The sequence below is a fragment of the Branchiostoma floridae genome, chromosome 16, assembly GCF_000003815.2.
Source record: "Branchiostoma floridae strain S238N-H82 chromosome 16, Bfl_VNyyK, whole genome shotgun sequence".
NCBI lineage: Eukaryota > Metazoa > Chordata > Leptocardii > Amphioxiformes > Branchiostomatidae > Branchiostoma > Branchiostoma floridae.
The window spans coordinates 168,463-184,350 of NC_049994.1; the positions used below are offsets into that span (position 1 = coordinate 168,463).

Genomic DNA, 15,888 nt, shown 5'->3' on the forward strand with positions numbered 1-15,888 from the left:
TACTGAGTCATATTTTCTGGAGTAATAGATTATATCTCTGTGATATCTAATATGCCTGGGGATCTTGCCGCTATACCTAGGTAAGGCTCAATTTTGGGGCAAAAACAGAATTTTTCGACAATTTTTTGGTATTTTTCGTACAAATATCTATACAGCCACGGAAATCAAAGATATTGCAAGAAGACCCACTTGATTTCTGAAGGTCTAAGGCTTAATGAACCTAAATCTGCCCAAAACTCGTAATAAAACTGGTGCCCTGATGTGGGCAGGGGCCGACGAAACACTACTTACCCTACAAGAACTGCGCCCAAGTAAGACATGTTTGACTGTACGTAACATAAACCGATGGTAAAATATGAATGTTTTATGTCTGTATCTGTTAAATCGCTGTTGTATCAATGCGAAATTTCGCAAGCAGTTAGCCTTATAAGGCATCAGTCAACTGCCATACTATTATTTTGGGCTAGAAATATCGATTTATAGCATTATTTTGCTGTTTACTTGAAGTATGAGCGCCTCGCTATTTTCCCGCCACTCCACACCCCGGGAGGTCGGAACCCATGTTCGGACTGTACCACTTGCAGCTCTCGCGGGGGTGCCCTTTTGTTAACCGCTTCTAGTTATGTCGATATTTGATAAATACTAGATCAATATCTTAAACACTCAATATTAATAAGTCTTAAAAAGTAGTTAGTGTAACCCATACATCGTAAGTTCCTGTTTTCGCAATGTAACATTAGATACTGACATTGGACCGTTCTAAAAACGCTCCGGCCCGGCGGGGTTACCTAAGGTCACGCAGTGGTTCGAATTTCATGTTCGACCAAAATTGTCACAGGCCTTAAAGTGCCCGTGAGAGGATGCGAGCCATCTTCCAAACCATATTTATAAAATATACCGCAAGCAGAAAAAAAAAGGTCCTGCTCCATGGCTGGCGGTGGAGGGAGGGCAAATGTTTTACAAAGTAGGATAGATGCTCATTGACCCTTTCTTTTTCTTGACTTTCTGCCTGCCTGCTTTTGCTCTGGTAGCCGAATACAGTGTGGGCAGTACCAGGTCTTTTTCAGAGAAATCTCACCTAGTCCCAAACAAGCCCGATGGAACCTACCATATGGGCAATCAGAATTGCTACATGTGACATCATCTTGACTCATCTGTTCCCGGCAAAAGCAGATTGCATTTGAGTCGGATCTTCACTGGCACATCACATTTCCTTGTGTACAAGCGGCCGAGAATCTCTGGTAGAATGCAAATCCTCCAGAATGCTTGCAGTTTGAACAGAACCATCTTTGAGTGTTGTGGGTCAGGTTTGATTCTATTACAGACTAAGTGGGCCATTCTGGGCCCATGCAGATACATGTACTACAAAATCACAATACCTATTTCCTCTCTGTTAGAACTAAAAACTGCTGCTGAACATGATGGTAGTAGTTGTGGGATCTCTTTAAGTTAAATACCCCATTTACCTTTTCCAGACATAAACTCTTGTTATGGATACACTTGTCAAAGCTAGCGTCAGGTACAGAAATCGGACATTTCCTCTCCCCACATCCCATCCCACAGCAATCACATGATACAAGAAAGTCAGGGGTAGCATGGAGGTAAGGGTGTTCTTTACATATGAAGAGACCGCACTTCTAGACCTGGAAGTTGACATGGTTGGGCTTCATGCATGTCTCATACACTTTGATGGCAGCCTCTTCCATCTTACTACCATACGTGATACCTTGTGGCCCTTGTGTCTACCTTATACAGGTGTGGACGCATATAGACTATTGACTGAGGAGGCTGTGCTAGGTTGCTGTGATACACTGCCCCCACTAACAGATGCTCCTATACGCCCTGCTCTGTGGCGGAAAAAGCAAGGACCTTAAGCTTGTGTCCCTGTGTCTTTTTCAACAGTTTTGATATGACTATCTGACATGTCAACCTTAACATCTAAACATTTGTGCAGGAGTTCATGGTACTGGAGGTCGAGATTGTTTGGATCAAACAAATCCGACACAACAGGGATGTCTTGACTTGGCATGACAAACTCACAATGCATATGGAGGAATCAAACTTAGTGCCACTACTTTAACTTTGCACTTACTGAACTTACTGTACACAACTTTACATCTCTTGAGCAGTTGGGATGTTGTTCTGTGGTACTGTCTTACTAGTCTTGTCCAGAGCAGTAGGAATGTTGTTCTGTGGTACTGTAGTCTTCTCCTGAGTTGTCAGATTACTCCTCTAGTGCACTTTTCTCCTGTGTTGTGTTGACAGTCACATGTGATGTGGGATTGAAGGAATCAATCTTCTTGTCGAGCTGTTCTTTCAGTTTCTTTGCTGATGTAAATTCAGTGTCTCTAACTCTTGCAGATGGGACTTCCTTAACATACGTGGGCAGAATCCAGGTACACTTCACCTGTGTGCAAGCCAGCACTGGACCAGGTACATTCTTGGTATGGGTGGACGGCAACATCTTGATGGCTGGGACAATTACTCAGCACCTAAAGCACATGGATACAGGAATTTTCATTAGAATGACAGACTAAACATCACTTTACACAATATAAATCCTAAAAATAGTTCACATACACATGGGACCCAGAAGGCACATTGAGCTTTCCTTTAAATGCCCTACAAAATATCACTGCTAGGGGGCCCAAACTCACAGCACTTACTCTCTGTCCTAAGAGCTATCTACCACCCAAAAATCACCCGACCACAGCATGTCCAGAACACGAGATATCAAAAATTGACATTCCACTGCAGTACCTTAGCAAGCCGCTAGCGGGCCCATTTACCTACCAAATATTGTCGAGATCCATTTAAGGCTTCTCGAGTTATGCTGTTAACAGACACACAGACTCACAAGCCCAAAACATAACCTTAGCCATTCTAGCAAAGGTAATAACTGATGACAAAAATTATCGGTAGCTCCTTCCGCTTGAGAAAATGCCATAAATAAATAGCTTGAATGATATGAATTGCCCAAATTTACATCCCAGAGGAATTAGCTCTCGATGAGTACAGTTTGCAACCTAGGGATGTTTCTAGTGGACTCATATTCTTCCATAACACTAATTTCTAAATAGCAATATGGATCATTGTAACCTGACCCTGTCAAATTCCTGTTTCGGAAGATGATCTTCCCGAATCAATAGGGTGGGCTGGAATAGTGGGCTAGGCTAGTGCAGGCCAGGCAGTACTTGCCATGTAATCAGCCCATACTTACTCGAAATATTTTCAACATATCTTCTCTGGAGATGTAGCCATTGCCATCCAGGTCGTACATACTGAAGGCCCACTTTATCTTCTGTTCAAGCGTCCCTCTTGATGCCACGCTCAGCGCACAGATGAACTCCCTGTAATCTAGCGTACCATCTCCATTAAAGTCAAATGTACGGAAGACGTGCTCCGCAAACTTAGAGGCATTTCTATCTGTCAATATCTATCTATATCAATACTGACCAAAACCCACTACGGGGTATCCCGGCCAGAGAGGTGCACGGTAGTGTGGCCGGTGGTGGTGCATAAGAAAAATAGGCGCAATCAATAAACGGGAACAAAAAGTGAAAACATTGTGCACACACTATATAAATCAAACTATATCTATGGGTTGGGGAAGCCCATCTCTATAGGGGAAGAAGTTCCATAGATTTTCTTGAACTCATGGACAGGGAGGGTACCATCAGGTCAGTCCTTCAGAAAGCCCTTGTACCACTCCTGCAGCTCGTGCTCGTTGAACACTGTCTGGTCTTTCAAGTCTCATAGAACCTCCGGCTTCAGCTTACAGTTCTGTTTCTCCATGCACGCCTTGAGCTGAAACATCCAGGGAAGATATTTGATTATCCCCTTAACTTACTCTTAGGTCCTAATAACGGTGAGATGTCAACTCTGCAACATGTTAAACCTTTACCACTAAATGTAGTTAATATTTCGGCATTAGAAATGATAATCCATGTTGATTTTAACGCGTGCATCATTCTTCCACTCTAACCAAACTAGAATGGACTGAATTTAAGTTGCAGCGAATGAGAAATATATACAGAAAGCTTTGTGGAGAAAACTGTAGTCTATGTTACACATTCGCGACCTGTCCTCCACCTCTGGTCAAGCAAGGCCCGTTGCCAGTAGGTCGAAAGCAGTCTGACCAGCTTTGGACTATCCCAGTCTTTCGCCACAATAAAATTCTCTGACATTTCGCAACCAGTACATAATCGCACCAGGCATCATACGAATTTTTTTTTCATAATTCATATTATCTACTTTTGAGAAACAAACTATTAAAGTTAACGGAACTCATACAAACTACTACAAACCTGTAGACGACACCTCGCAGGCATTCTCTAGTGTACTCTTAGAAACTCTTCTAACTCTAGAATCGTTAGCTGGGAAGTTAACCAGAAGTCACCACCTCTGCTCAAACCTCTTGTTACTGACGGGTCTGGACAAATGTTTCACCGGTAAGGTCGTGAAGGAAGCAGAAAAAAGAATACGCACTGTCTTGTCGAAGAGGCAAACAGACAGGCTTGCAGACAGAGAAGTAGACGGACAAAGACAAAGCCAGACAGGCTTGCAGACAGAGAGGTAGACAGACAAAAAGGAAGCCAGACAGAATTGCGGTCAGACGTCCTAGACAGAGAGGTAGACAGACAGGCTTACGCTTACAGAAAAGTAAAGCGGTAGACAGACAAGGAGGTATCTAGACATGGGTGCAGACGGACAGAGAGACAGACAGACAAGCTTGAAGGCAGATAGGGAGGAAGAAAGACAGAGAGGAAGCCAGACAGTGTTCAAACAGGGAGAGAGGTAGTCAGACAATCTTGCAAACAGAGAGGTAGACGGACAGTGTTCAAACAGACAGAGAGGCAGGCAGACAGGTTTGCAAACAGAGAGGTAGACAAAGAGTAAACCAGACAGGGTTGCAGACAGACGCCCTAGACAGAGAGGTAGACAGACAGGGTTGCAGACAGGCAGACGGACACTCTTGCAATCAGCGAGGTAGACGGACAAAGAGGAAGCAAGATAGGGTTGCAGTCAGACGTCCTAGACAGTGAGATAGACAGACAAGCTAGCAGAAAAATAAAGAGGTAGACAGACAAGGGGGTATGTAGTCAGGGATTCAGACGGACATAGAGGCAGACAGACGGTGGCGGATAGATCCTATACGGGATTTCGGTGTTCACCGGAAGTGATGTAAGGGCCGCATCATTTAAGTTATCTATTAACTTAAGTTATCTATTAACTTCTGCAGCCCATATGCTTTTGATCATGGAGCTTATAACTCAATGACAAGTCCTTAATGTAGATAACGTGGCGCTAGCGTAAATAGTGTCGCTGATTTACCGCCGTCTGTACGTTTATATAAAGGGGTCCACTGTGTAAAACGAGAAATATTTCTGTGACACGAATCTTGACTACATTGACCTTCATATTTAGCTGATCATAATCTCTGTTGCTATTTAAGACAAACATGCTTGAAACGTATCTTACTTCATCAGTCAGTGTTGAGCATGAATTTCTGTCATTCCAGTCGTGTGATCTTCAAAAAGCGCGCGAAAATGACGACAAACTTGGACGAGTCTACTTTGACAACAGAGGTTTATTTTGGTTCAGTCCAACCCAATATACATTTATTCAACTTGGTACTATACATTCCGTGTAATGTTGATTATTGAAGCATCAGATACCAATATAGACACCCGCATCTTTCCAAGTTGGTGCATGTCAGGTTTATCATTTGAACATCGTTCCTATGAGAAATGAAAAGTCCCAGCATCGTAAAATTCACTGAAACAGGAACATATAAACAGACTGCATTGTGACTCTATGGCAAGCCAAGCCCACCTACAGTAACATTACAGCAGATAATACGTCTTTGGTTAATGTGCTCTTGCTGAACATCCGATGACATGTTGAAGAAAAAAAATGGTAACGTAAATTATATGGTAACGTAAATTATATTTATGATTTTAATGATAAATAAAATTTTAACAAACAGCTCTGGAAAGATTAACTCTGCAGGCAATTACTTATCTGGGAGCATTCTTTCCTATGAGTACAAAAGTAATGATCTTTCTATAATTCTAAGGGACTTATTATGGTAACGTAAATTATATCAAAAAAGTGACAAACGGCCTGAGATTGGCGGTTATAGTCATGCTTCCAACATTCGTGTTTTATGTGTTCTGTCATTTGTTTGTTACGCAACACCACTGTTTAGCAGATAAAACAGTGAAAAATTTATCGGAAAATGTCTTTTCGTAAGCGAATTACACCCAACAGAAGTTCGGTAACGTAAATTATACAAAAGTTGGCGACAAGAATAAAACGGCATCTGACGTAAAAAGGTCGTCTGCTGGACAAGTTCATCAACACGTGACAAGCCGGCCTAAGTGGTTGATGTAAATTATGACTGAAAATTTAAAGAACTAACGTCTTTTCATTATCAGAATGCCACGATATTCACCTTTATAGCATTTCCGACATGTGTTTTTAGCGTGTTTCTAAGCAAAACCTTACCCGGGACGACCAAAAGGCAACTAACAATGGTGGGAAAACATTGCTTAGCATATTACTATCATGCACTTGTAACGGAAAAGGGCAAAATACGTAGTCATTGTGTCTTTAAAGAAAACTGTGGCCCGCTGCTTATGTGCGACAGCAATTTGCCCCTTTAACGAGGAATGGGCGTACACCATGTTCTCTTGCGCACCCACTTCACCCAAGCTTTCTCACGATGGAAGTCACACAGCAGTACCTTGGCATCTGCATGAAATACAAGACAAGAGACACATATACGATTGGTAATATATATATATATATATATATATATATATATATATATGAACAAGACAAGACACTGCATGTACATATGTATGTCGGCAAACATTTGCTTTGCCAGCATTACCCTAATTTGCTACCAATCTGTGTACAATTCCTGATGAGTATACCAGGGTCCCCATATTATCAGAAAGCAGTTGATGATGTGACAAGACAGTCATAAACCAAGGAATACATGCATTGAAAAGTTTGAGTTGAGTTTCACCTTGGAACTCTTCTTCGAGGGCACCAATTTCTGCTTCACAGAAGTCCACCATGAAGTGGGAGGGGTTCCACTCTGGATTCCAGTCCTTGAAGACCTGGAGGGCTTCTCTGATGTCCACTGTCCTATCTGTGTGTGGGACAAAGACTCCAACAACGGTGCAGCACACATTTGTTCTTACACACAGAAAGAAAAGTGGGAGATCGTAACGACATGTGCGGTATGTCGCATTATCATTTTTTTTAATGAAGTACACACTTTTTAAACTTCTCAAAGTCCAAAAGGTGTTGCTAAAGTCAGGGTGTATACTTTGTTTGAGGCTACTGCATGAGTATATAGGGAATTGGACCTCAACTAGAGGAAAGTGGTGCTACAATTCTATAAATATTAAGGAAGCAGGTACACTGTTTTTGTTTACAACAAATATCTATTCTGACTCTTACTTACTGATTTAACTTTTAACTTGCGGTAACATCCATTGGTATAATGCCGGAAGTAACACTTATACCGCAACAGTAATTTCCCGAGGTATGCACACTTCAGACATCCACGTACGCGTATTTCACACATTTTCAAAAAGGCTTCGATAATTTGCATATCAATGTGACCAAGATGGCTGCTATTTGACTTCTGTCCTAAAATCCATTCCTAAATCCATTGAAAATCTTCTTCAAACCACGCCATCAGCTTGTGTGGTGTTTCAGGTTCAAAGATAAGTACTGAATTTGCTCAAAATAGCTTTCTTTTTTTGAATTCTTGACGTCTCTTACCGATATTTTTAGTTTCCTGATAAGAAGTCATACACCCCATCTTGGAAAGTAGATCTGGATTCTTATGCGTGCTGCGTAATTTGCTATGCCTGTGGCGACTCGCCGTTATGTAACTACAGTGTATCGATTGATTTTACTTTTAACTATGTTAGTAATTCAGGGAGTTGCTTCTGTAATCCGGGGCACTGTCGTACTCGGCATCCCCAGGGCATTGTTTATGTTAGTGTTAGCCCTAGCGTTGCTCCCGCGCCCTGCATCTGTACCCCAATGGGAAAGGACTTATAGCAAAGTTAGTGCTGAAACCGGTAGCTGGATAACTCAGAGCACGAGTATCGTGAAGATCAACCCAGGACTACACGGACTTTCACGCCTGGCTCCATCAGCGACTGGAACTGATAGGACTAGACGAACTTTAAACCTACTTTCCTGCCTGGCCATACTCCTGTCCGGTGACGTGTCTCCCAACCCAGGACCCAGGGCTTCAAGATTCCCCTGTGGAATTTGTCTACAAAGGGTAGGAAAAGGAATTTGTTGTGAATCATGCGAAATTTGTTTTCATAGAACCTGTGTAGAAACAACTGATGGTATTAACCTGACTGACAGCTGGCTGTGTAACAAATGTTCTGTAACTAATAGCGTGCCCTTGGCCGAGGATTATGAGGACTTACCGGCCGCTACGATATGTGCACCAGTAAAGTCGAGTCATAAAGGTCTTCTGTTTGCACATCAGAATGTTAGAAGCTTAGTGAAGAAGAAACCGCAAGTAGAAACTTTTCTGGACAGTAGCAAAACAGACATATTTGCTGTGTCTGAGACTATGCTAGATGATTCCATTATTGATGCTGTTGTTGCCATAGATACGTACAATGTTGTTAGAAATGACCGGGGGTCTCGACATGGGGGCGGTGTTGCCTTGTACATTTCAGAGAAAATCCCATTCAAAGCTCGTCCTGACTTGGACGTCCCAGGCCTTGAGGCCGTATGGGCAGAGATCATTCCACCATCTCGTAAAAGAATCCTATTCTGTAGCATGTACCGCCCGCCAACCGATGACCACTCTTTCTTTGACAAATTTGATGAATGCATGGACAAAATTGCTGACAAAGATGTGGAAATTATAATTATGGGGGATCTCAACTGTAACTGGCTGGCTCCAAACAACTCTGGGCCAATAGGGAAGTTAAGGTTTTCTTGTATGTTGTATCAGTTGGTTGGAGAACGTTATTATTACACCAACTAGAACCACTAACACATCCACCACGTCACTAGATGTGATTCTGACCAATGAGAAAACACGATTACACAACAAGGGGACCTACGAGGGGGGGTTTAGTGACCATTCTATGGTTTTTGCCTACCACAGAACCAAAAGTTCAAGGTTACAATCTAAGGTCACCAGCAGAAGAGTGTACAAATCATTCAATGAAGCGAGATATCGCGAGGACCTTGCACAAATACCATGGCATATCATAGATAACTTCCCAACTATAGACGAACAGGTCGAGGTCTGGGATTAGTTGGTCACCAGTGTAGCAAACACACATGCCCCTTTGAAGAAATGCAAAGTTGGAGGTACACCTGCACCTTGGCCCACTAACGACCTTCGAGATCTCATTGCTCTTAGGGACAGTATGTACAAGAAAGCAAAACGATCAGGTAGTCCAACCGACATGACTGATTACAAAGCTATGAAAAACAGGGTAAATTACTTATGTCGGCAGGCTAAAAGGGATCATGCAGCCCAATCAGTAATTCAGGGGTCAGAAGGGGGGGCAGGCTGGGGTTTGGAAGGCAATACGTACACTGCTACCCAACAAGACACATAACACTGTCACTTACCTGGAGCACGAGGGACTGAGCATTTCTGACAGCAAAGGAATGGCAGAGACTTTTAACGACTTCTTCCATAACGTCATACAGGACCTGTGGGATGTACTCTCGAGGACTGTCTCGACCTTCTCACCCACACAGTTTCTGAACGAGACAAACAGCTCGTTCAGTTTTACACCGTAGAGGCCGTTACTGAACATCTGACAAAGCTGAATGTAAAAAAGGCCACCGGCCTGGACAGCATTGATAACAGACTCCTAAAAACAGGAGCACAAGTCCTTGTCCCCTCACTTACGAACCTGTTAAATAAGTCACTGACCTCCGGGGAATTTCCGGAAAAGTGGAAGACGGCCAAAGTCATGCAAATACACAAAAAAGGTGACAGAACCATGTTAAGTAATTACCGCCCAGTGTCCATCTTGTCTAGTATTTCTAAAATACTTGAACGAGTGGTCCATAACCAGCTGTACAGTTATCTAAATCAGAACCGACTTCTCTCACAGTGTCAGTCAGGCTTTAAAAAGCTCCATTCCTGTGAAACTGCCTTGCATTCTGTAACTGAGGACTGGATTGACTCAATTGATAAAAAACAACAAACAGGTGTGATTTTCTGCGACCTGTCCAGAGCCTTCGACACTCTAAACCACGACATTCTTTTGGATAAACTCAAAGCCTATGGGGTCGACGAAATGGCTTGTAGTTGGTTCAAATCATACCTGACCGGTAGATTGCAGCGGACCTGCGTTAACTCAATCTTATCCAATACATCCTGTGTGACCTGTGGAGTACCCCAGGGGTCCATTCTTGGACCCCTCCTATTTATTGTTTATATCAATGACCTGCCTAATTGTGTACAGTCATGTAGAGTAGCTATGTATGCAGATGACACGATTGTCTACTTCTCCCATCGCAGCATACAGACAATTCAGGAGACCCTACAGAATGACTGCACCCGACTCATGCACTGGTTCGTCGCTAACAAACTATCCCTAAACCCTTTGAAATACAAATCAATGTTGGTGGGATCACACAAGTTCAAAGCTACTGACCAGCAACTGCAGCTCATTCTAGATGACACAAAGCTGGAGCAAGTGGGCACCTTTAAGTACTTAAGAGTTGTCATAGACAAGGCCCTACTGTGGAATGACCACTTTCTCCATGTCAATAAGAAACTGTCGCAGATAATTGGCATCATGAAGTGTTTAAGGCCATACCTAAACAGACAAGCGCTGTTGACAATCTACACTAGTCTGTTCCTCCCCCACATTCAATATTGCAGTACTGTATGGGACCAGGGAGGTAAAGGGGCCATCGACAAACTCCAAAAGTTGCAATATAGGGCGGGCAGGGTGATATTAGGGTGCGACCACTACACTTCTCGGGAAACTGTCTTGAACTTACTCGGCTGGACCCCTGTAGCACAGCACCACAGAAGAGCTAAGGCTGTTTTCATGTTCAGGGCTCTCAACGGTATGTTTCCTCCACACATATCACATTTGTTCACTACATCTGCTGACACACATTCACACCACACCCGGCACAGTACACAGGGGGGGCTTCAACTACCAAAAACACGGTTACAATACAAGAAGAAGTCTCTCTCGTTTTCCGGTGCAGCTTTGTGGAACTCGCTACCTGCACACTTTTAAAGAACAGCATCATCCATCTCTACTTTCAAAACCATCTACACAACAGAATACCACATGATCTGATATGTAATCTGTCACGTCTTTTTTTCTGTTCATATTGGTATGCAAATTCTCACTACTTATTTGATTTCATTTATGATTTCGATTTGTATTAGGATTAATGTGTACAATTGATTTGCCTTATTTTGTCTTAGTTAAATTGCGTTATCATTTGCCGATTCTTGCTGAGTCACCATGTATTTGATTTTATACTGTTATCATTTATTGTTATGTATGTACGGGGTTTCCCCCCAGGGATCTTTGAAAAACGCCGGTCAGGCGACATGTACCCCTGGATAAATAAAAATAAACAAACAAACAAACAAACAGTGCATTGGAAGACAACAAGGCCAAAAGTTTTCGGTTCATTTTCGGGGCAGGCATGCTCGTCGTGGGACGACCGCACTATCACGTTCATCGCATACTTTATTTGAATTTTTCCATTTTATGTTTCTGTCCAACAGATTTGTCTACAACTGAAGCAGGACTGCACATAGTTTACATAATCTTTCAATAAAAAAACACAGGTATGATAAAACTAAAGCCAATAATGGGGCAATATTAAGGGTCCACCTAAGTAATCTTAGATTCAAACTTCATACTTCTTACCTTTCTCTTCTGCGTTGTCTGGATAGACGTTGGGTTCCTTGGTGCCGTACTCTTAACAACCTGCATACAAAATATCATGGTAATGCACCGTTTTTTGTTGAGTTAACCTTCTTGGGAGATTTTGTAAAAACGCTTCTGCATTTTTAGTACATGCCACTAGGGGGCGCCGACATACATCAGGGGGCCCAAAATCAACTTTGACCAATGGGTTCACAAAATAATCAAATATCAATATCATCACCATTCATATCTGGAAACACAGACATACAGACGCTCGAAAAATATTGCGTCCATTTATGACAAAAACAAACAGTAAATTTAAAAAGAATTACTAGTGAATCCTCAGCGATCACTAACGCCTAGGTCACATTTCCAAACCGGGCCCGACCCTTTTTGGAACGAAAAATACGAAATAAAAGACACCAAAATACACAAAACGTGAAAAGCAGAGTCGTTAGCATAATTTGTGTTTATGAAGGTTAGACATCCAGGTAAGTAATATTCAAATACAATTCAATCTCTACAATTGGATAAAACGGATATTTACTTCCGGACGGAAAAAAAACTATTAGCGTAGAACTTTCCAGTACATGGGACCCCGCCTTGCACCACAAAGGACAATAGTTTTTTTCCTATGGTGTTGTCTGACCATAGGAACTATGCTAACATAATTTACATTTGTGTAAACTTTTGCATATGATCCTAACGATTTAGTTTTGCTAGTTAGCTCTACTGGTATTGAATTGTTCTGACTAGTTCATTCTATTAAAGCTGAAGAAGAGTGATGGATTTCACTCGAAACGTCCGGAAGTAAATATCCGTTTTTATCCAGTTGTAGAGATTGAATTGTATTTGAATAATTTGTGTTTATTTCTAGGCATATATTTTTATTTTCCGCTTCCTAAGACAGTCCAACCTGCGGCCACAAAACTGTAAGTTTTGAACCACTCACACCGGATAGGACGCCTTTTCGATAAGGCTGCACTCTCACTGCAACCTAAATCGCACGTGCGTGTGTAACCTTCGCTTTCATACTGGGTATATCATACAAAATGTAACAGTGTGACGGAGAGGACTACCAAATACACAAAGCGTAAGACTTTTTTTGTACAATTCGATGAGAGATCTGTCAAATGTTAGGTCCCAGAGAGAGCGCCGTCCTAGTTGGAATGAAGTATAATCATCAGTGAGGTGGGAGTTTTAACGGCAAATCCTACCACTAGATTAAATGTTACATATTTCATCTTGTTACTGTATTTGCTAAGAACGGATTTTCTCGTCTACATATTTGAGGAGAATTTTATCATAAGATCAAATGATGGCTTCCGAATGCCTATTATCATAGAAATTTTGAAAACTCATGAATCATGATGATTTCTCGTACAGTACAAGGATGACAAAAAACTTGCGCCAACACAAATTTACAATACTTGTAACCTGATACACAAGTGTAAAGTTACATCCCCAGCAATCTGGACCTTATCCTAGCAACCGTCCTCCGGGTCAAGTTGAAGAAGTCCAGAGGAAGGAGGTAGTATCCCTTTCAAAGTTCTGAGAAATTTGGAACGAAACTTCCTTCTAGCTTCCACGCCGCCAGAATAGTAAGCATGACATTTGATTGACAGATATCAATGTGACATGTCCGTTTCCTTAGGGAGAATTCAGGACACTGTTCTGAGAAGTTTGGAAGGAAACATCCCTTTAGCTTCCATGTCGTCAGTATAGTATGAATGACATTTGATTGACAGATATCAATTTGACATGTCCATTTCCTTTAGGAGAAGCCCGCACACTTGGCAGGAGAGTTTACGACACCATGGGTGATACCATTGAAAGATTAGGAGGGGGTGTGGAAATTCAGACTTTCATGCATACATGCATTTCCCTACTCAGACGCATTTAGATGTATCTTAACGTCTAAAAATAGTGACTTGCTTCTATAGGGGCCTGTACATACTGCATATATACTGAACATTATCCAAGTAGGCGAACTGCCCACAAAGACTTGACGGGAAGGGGGAACTCTTCGTCGGCATCAGGGTCATGCCTCCTCGTAAATTAGAGCTCGAAGACTCGTCGTCCGACCGAATCGCGCCTAATGTGAGGGGGTGTTAAGGTGCACTCTCACCGGATGTGGGGCACGGTTGCGGCATTGCTGCGCTCACTGCGTCACTGTTTTGCTATTTTCTCCGATTTTAATTAATTCAGATATTGCGTAATACGTAAACGTATGACATAGAAGACGACAAAATACACAATAAGTAAGAAAATTCGTTCTTTATCTCTGAAATTCGTTGAGTATCTTCCGAACCCCGCAATGCCGCAAGCGTGCCCCACGTCTGGTGAGAGTGCACCTTTACTCTCATTCAGAAAAGCCCACAAGCAGGCAATGACCTTACGGGACAAGGTCATTGCTCTCATTGTTCCCCCTCTTGCAGTAATTGAAGGGGCCCGGGTGTGGCTTTTCACGTTTCCCAAGGTTTGCTTAAAGTGCACTCCCACTGCACTTGGGTCACGCTTGCGTCACGGTGGGGTTCGAAAGATACTCAACGAATTTCAGAGATAAAGTCATACTTTTACATATTACGCAATATCTAAATTATAAGAAAATAGGAGAAAATTACAAAACAGTAACTCAGTGAACGAACCCCGCAGTGACGCAAGCTTGACACAAGTGCGGTGGGAGCGCACCTTTGCTGGACCGTATATATATAAAATATTATAAATTCAACTATATTCCGGGAGGCGACAACCCTCACTGTGTACAAGCAGGCAAATATATCCACGAATGCTTATACCGTAGAAACAATAGTGTAAATGACATGCTAGATCGATATCCGATATGTTGACTGATTCATTACCTATAGATATCCATATATATATCTTAAGTTGTACTGTAAGTAGTTGTTATACATGTAGACCTTACGAAAGTTGCCGTACTTTTGTCGTGTCAAAGAATTTTTATAATATCAATTCTACCTGATGACATTATAAAATCAATCAATCGTTCGCTTGCAACATGAGTTGATGGCCATAATAACGCCACATAAAAAGAGATTGTAACAGGCCTTCTCAAGATTGGTTTGACCACATAAAGATATGATGTGTATATGCCTCAGGATTGCTGATGCTGCATTTGCACATCCCTTTGAATAACTTTGACAATTTTTCTCATGTGGTGGTATTATGTCATCAGGTGGAATTAAGATAGTTGATGTTAGTTTAAATAGGACGATTTGGGCGACGGATAGTACATGAATACGACATGCCCGTAGCCCGTGTTCGGAAGAACGCTCGCTGGTCCGCTTTTTTACGCTCGAAGGTCCACTTTTTCATGTCCAATATTTTTTTTTGTTTCAAAAGCATGACTGATTTGCATTTTTCACTGATAGATTTTATTCAATCTAAGTGAGTCTATCATTAAAATTTGCCCGTCAAAATGTGGGAAATAGCGTTTCAGAGGGTCAAGATTTAATTTTTTCGGGAAAACATGCCCCCAGATCTCCCTAGGCAGCTCGAGGGGCCCAAAAGCAATAAGAGGACCCCCCCCCCCCCAAAAAAAAAGCACAATCATGGATACGGGCATGTACGTTGGTGTATTTGAGGGCACGTCAGCATTGGAGTGCAACTGACAGTACACCTGGGTACGTCACGTGACCTAGGGGTCGACAGCAGAGAGAATACTCATACTTCCGGTTATATCCAACCTACACACGTCATGGAAAGGTTTGTAACTAGTGTTATTCCGGAAGTCTACACAGAGCACACCGTTTAGAATGGTGCTTTAAACACAAGGAATGATGTTACAGGATTTCGTGGCTTATGTCTTCGTTGGTGAGAGTATTAAGGCGGATTTGAAAACAATCATTTCACTGAAAAGAGCTTTGTCACTTCCGGACTAGCGCTCGGGAGTTTCCTGTGTTTTCTTTATGTTGTAAGAGGCAAATCTATAGGTACG

At 42.1% G+C, this 15,888-nt stretch overlaps 1 pseudogene; it reads right to left on the reverse strand.

Annotated features, from left to right (window-relative positions):
- Positions 1-2,224: 2,224 nt before the first annotated feature.
- LOC118403415 lies at positions 2,225-4,187 on the reverse strand (annotated as a pseudogene).
- Between the last annotated feature and the right edge of the window lie 11,701 nt (positions 4,188-15,888).